At 32.4% G+C, this 5,685-nt stretch overlaps 1 pseudogene; it reads left to right on the top strand.

Annotated features, from left to right (window-relative positions):
* The first annotated feature begins 1,769 nt into the window (after window positions 1–1,769).
* On the top strand, window positions 1,770–5,270 carry LOC115966072 (annotated as a pseudogene).
* The last annotated feature ends 415 nt before the right edge of the window (window positions 5,271–5,685 follow it).

Genomic DNA, 5,685 nt, shown 5'->3' with positions numbered 1-5,685 from the left:
TAGTATGCAAATTTGACTATTCTAAATAAAGTGAAATTGCATACATCTTTAAATTTGTAATATTTAATTTAAATTATGAAGTTGATGTACAAAATAGTGATTCTAGAATGAGAGAAGGAAATTGCTATTACGTTACGTAACTAAATACACACACATATATATGGGCAAACTTATGTACATTTGCTAAGTTGATGCATATTTTTTATGTTCTCTAATTGAATTCAAAATATGGTTGTATGTATTAACAAATACAACAAAAACTATATTATATGTTTTAAAGATAATTAATTAAATTCAACTATCGTTTATTGATCAATACAATCAAATGATTAAATTTAATTAAAGACCTTAAAACACAACAGCTAAGAAATTGTACATAAGATTTAGCTCATATATATATATATATATATATATATATATATATAATCCAAGAACATGTTGATAGAATTCTTTTAGCACTAGGAAAATAACCAGTTTTGAGTAACATTTGGTGACAGGGACGTGATGCATGGGTGCTATTGGACTATATAGGGAGCCTGCTAAGTGTGTTGATTTTGCTAATGCTAGTACCAATTCGTAATCCATGGTCATCCATGAGTTCATATCGAGTGAGCTTCAACGACAATGACACATTGCAGTGTCCCGAATCGAGCCCTAATGTGCAGCACTTAAGAGTTGTTGAGCTTGGCAATAGTGTTGAAGGCAGAGGCAGAGATGTAGAGGTAAGCGTAGGCGAAGGTGATGGAGAAGGCAGAGGCAGAGGCAGAGACGGAGGCAGAAGCGGAGGTGGAGATGATGGGGGAGATGGGAGAGATGGAGGAGAAGGCTTAGATATTATAGAAAGTGGAAGTGGAGATATGAATTGGATTAGCTCGCCCATATCCAAACTAATAAAGATGTCCATCATGGTCACAGTCCAAACAACTGCTGCTAGCATTGGCTCCCGTAGTACTTCCTGTGGCCAACATTCTAGGATCTTCCTAGATTGTATTTTGGTCAATGATTTAGTGGGTTACCTTTGTTGCATGATTGCTATCTTGTTAACCTATAAGAAGCCACGGGTTGCAGAAATTCTTGGATGGATTGGATCTACTGTTGTTGCCTTTGGGTTCATACTACTAACAACTATGTTCTTCGTCGAGTCTCGTGTTTGTTAAGAAAATAAGATGTGAGTATGTTCGTAAGACTCTAATAATGAACAAATGTATGCATTATTGATAAATACTAGTCAATATCCTGTGTGATATATAGATATGGTATAAGTTCATTTGAAAATATTTTGTAAGAAATATAATACTTATTAAGAGTTATAATATTTAGGAAATTAGTTTCAGTTAATTTACATGTCATGATGTCATTAAAAAGAGAACAAAATGTAATCTTTTAAGATTAATATAATCTATATATATATATAAAACCGAAGCTTTTGAAGCTCCCACAATTTTCCACGTCAGCATTATTTAAAAAAAAAAAAAAACAAAAATTCTGATTTTTTTTTAAAACCCGATAACACATAAAACCCAATAATACAAAAAAAAACTAAATTCTGATTTTTTTTCCTCCCGTTCCCCTTCTCCTTCCCCGTTCCACTTCTCTGTCATAAAAAACCTCTGTTTCTCTTCAAAACAAAAAACCCGATAATGACTTTCTTCTCCATTGTTTCACAAACATGAGAACAACGACTACACAATGCACTCGGCAGAGAGGCTCCACAGCACCATGGAGATCTGTGGTGGATTGACCCAAGAGACAACTCTCCACTTCCCCCCATTTGCACGGATGGGTTTGCTTGAAGCTTTTCTCTCTGTCTTTGGAACACTGGTAATTCAGGTTTTTCTCCCTCACTCTTTGGGTTTTCAATTTTGGTAGATATATAGATTCAAATTGCTTCTTAAAATTTTCCACTCCTACTTAGGGTTTTGGTTTTAGGTTTTTGAATTTCTTGATTAGTTTATTTTTATGATTAATCGATGGGCAGTCCTAACCATTTAATCTGTTTACATAGGTTGTTGAAATTAAACATCTGTTAGCATCCGCCTCTGTTTTCTTTCAAACCCACTTAGGGTTTTAATTAAAATTTTCCACTCCTACTTAGGGTTTTGGTTTTAGGTTTTTGAGTTTCTTGATTAGTTTATTTTTATGATTAATCGATGGGTAGTCCTAAACATTTAATCTGTTTACATAGGTTGTTGAAATTAAACAGTATTGGTTTCTTTTGAATTGTATGTACCAATTGATTTTTCTGATTGATTTTGTTGAATTTTGGTCTGTGTATGTGATTCAAATTTGAGAAAATTTTTAGTTGAAATTTCAAATACGGTAGGTTTGGATAGATTAGAGGTTGATTAGAGTTTAAATTTTGTGTTTTTGATGACCAAGTTTATGGATACCCAGATTTGTTTTTATTTTTTATGGATGACCAAGTTTGTGATTTTTTAGGGATATTTCTAGGTTTTGCATGTTGGTTTGTATTACTTGATGGATGTAATTAGGCTAAGACAGACAGGTTTTTCTGTTGACAGCTTAGGCGACATGGGGGTGGCATTGCTTACTTGAGTGGCAGTGCTTCTGCTCTGTCCCTGTGTAGATACTATTTCATGTGATGGAGATCAATAATGATTATTCTAATGAAGCCACAAATGTCATTGCAGAAAATTTTATTAATTTTGAATAATACAGCTTTTCAAGTCAAGAGTACATGTGTTTGTAATCTGTTAAGTTAATAGTTCTTTGGTAGAAAATGTTATCTTGAGTTATAACATGTGAAGAAGAAAAACCACTGCACTTCACTGCATTCAAAACTGAATCAATATATTTCAGAAAACTTGCAGCTACAAAGGCATCATGTCTGCGCCCGAGTCAATTGGAAACAACACTCAGAAAAAGCTTATAAAAATAGTTATCAATTTAGACACTGCGTGTCCATGGTGCTTTGTGGGCAAAAAAAATCTTGACAAAGCTATAGCTGCATCTAAGGATCACTATGACTTTAAGGTTTTCTCTCTCTCTCTCTCTCTCTGTGTTTGTGTGTGTGTGTGCACGCATGTTTGTGTTCCCACTCTTATCTTTTATCAACTACATTTGTAGATTAGAAGGCATCCATTTCAACTTAATCCTTCTGCCCCAAAAGAAGGCATCAATAGGAAAGAGTATTACAGGAACAAGTTTGCATTAAGTTTGATTTGGCTGGTCATTGTATGCAATAAATAATTATGATTGCTTTGCAAATTTTCAGGTTTTTAGGGGCCATGGATTGGAATATAACCTTTCAGGACTCACGTAAGCATAAAAATAGTTTTAAATATATGGATAACTTTATATAGGCGAGGAAGCTATGAAGCAACCTTAATCTATTGGAGATTCCACTAACATTGTCTTAAATGCACACAGGGGAAATACTCTAGACAACCACAGGCTTATGCATTTCGCTGGGCAATAGGGTCTTGATAGGCAACATAATCTTATGGAGGTGCTCTCTCTTGGCTACTTCACTCAGGCAAAATTTATTGGTGACAAGTAAGTTGGGCTGTAACGTTTGATCTTTATATTTTCTAAATGTTTAGGCTGTTTGCATAAATTTTATTTTCCTGTAAACAATTCTTAAAATTATTTTTCTTATAGATTGATGTTTTGTTTAACATGAATACCATGTAGAATGCTCCCCTCCTCTTCCAAAAAATAAAAATAAATTCTTTCAAAGATCATGAGTTATTAGAGACTAAACAACTGGACAGATCTTCATTTTGGCTTTAGCTCCACATGTTTAACTCACTTATCAAAATAAAATTGTAGGAAATTTATTGCTTTCTAGAACCAAAATTTCTGCAATTATTGATCATTCTACTTTAGTTTGACATGGCACTGGCAGTCAACTAAAACTGCTGGTCCCCAATAGTTTGTGCAAAGAGTCACTTCTTTGCATAAAATATAGATTAAAGCTTCTTAGATTGTGGAAGAATCTACTGCAGAGAGATAATTAGAGTCAAAGCAATAATGTTGCTGCTGCAATTCTTATAATTCTTTTGAATAAGAGTATGAAATTGAAACTTTGAAAGTTTTTTGCCTGTTTGTTGTTGATGATTCTAACTACCAGAAAATTTCATTTATTGTTGTTTTGGTTGTCATCAGTTGTCTCATGAAAGAAAAGCTTTAATCAATTTGAATATTTTTAGTGGAAATTGAGCTATGGGTTTGAATTTTTTATGATTCATATGTTAGAAATTGAGATTGGTATTGATGGTGAGATAGGTTTATATAGTAGAAAGGAGATTAATTAAATCATAATGGTCTCTAAGCTTATCAATTTGAAAGTTTAAGGGATATTGATAAGTAGGTTTGATTTTTTAATGATTAGAGTTTTGAACATAATGGTTTCTTCTATTAATGTTTCTTGAATGTTGGCTGAAAATTGGATTCCTATGGCTAGATTGCTGAATAAATATATTGCTTGAAATTCATACAGATTGTCAGATTGATCGCTACTCATTCTCTCTCAATCACGCGCTATAGTCCACCCCCTCAATCTTTGCCTTTTATCAACGCCACCACCAAGGTTTGCTACTTTCCTCTAATTTTTTTTTAAAAATTTTCTAGCCTACTTATGTATAAAATATATGATAGTTGACCATCACGAAACCTTCTTGAAGGTTTTCCAAAAAGGGTTTCACTATTGGGTCTATGAATCTCTGTCAAAATTATTGAAAAAAGATGGAACTTTTCAATCAAATATTATTGGCCTTCTCTTTAAATATTGTTGCAACGAAGGACTAAGCACACATGCTGCTCATACAGTCAACTTCCAAGGAATGATTTATAAGTTATTGGTGAATATGTCAAATATCTGCAAAATTTTCAAAATCACTAAATCAGTTTTGCTTCCGACCGTTATGTATAACATTTTATCCTTCAAAATAGTCAACATTCATCATTAAGTTTACTTCCAATCAAAAAAAAAGTTTGTACATACCTCATTATGAGACATCCGTAGGAAACATGGATCAGTAGAACTCCCGTTTATTGCTATGAACAATTTTCTTTTTTCAATAGAACATCTTTGTCCAAGTTTTACTTGAGTGTACAATTTGAAAAATATTACTTTTGTTAGGTGCCTGAAGAAGTCGTCCTTCCTGTGCAAGTAGAAAATCTGAATTTGTTTTCCAAAGACAACTAAATGACTATAATCTTAAGTATGGATGAGAATTCTACACTCTCAAGAAAGTTTTTCATCTTTTGAAAATACTGACAAAGCAATTTAGTTTGATAAAATGTCAAAAGTACGTATTTTTTAATATAACAAAATTACAAATTAGATATTTAATTTGTTTATGTTGTAATACATTTATCAACCTGTTTTATTGTCAGGCTTACATCAGTGATACTTCAAATGAATGTAGTAGCAACTTATCAAGTGAACAAGGTGGTGATTCTACAAAGTTTCAAAAAGTTGATGTTCAAAGCAATGGGCAACTCACACCAACATCTATGCTCAAGGAAAACAAAAAGACATATTTAGTGACTATTACAAAGCAACAAAGGAAGAAGATACAAAAAACACTTTTTAATTTTTTTTTTTCAATTTATTTGAAATATTGATTAAGTAGTTCTTTAAATTTGTGTTTCATACATTTTATGGATAATTGAGGATGTTAAAGATTTAATTCTTCATTTTATTTTAAACTTAAGTTT

This window comes from Quercus lobata, chromosome 10 (genome assembly GCF_001633185.2).
Source record: "Quercus lobata isolate SW786 chromosome 10, ValleyOak3.0 Primary Assembly, whole genome shotgun sequence".
NCBI classification, from domain to species: Eukaryota; Viridiplantae; Streptophyta; class Magnoliopsida; order Fagales; family Fagaceae; genus Quercus; species Quercus lobata.
The sequence above is the reverse complement of the archived record's forward strand: the minus strand, read 5'-3'. Positions and strand labels throughout refer to the sequence as shown.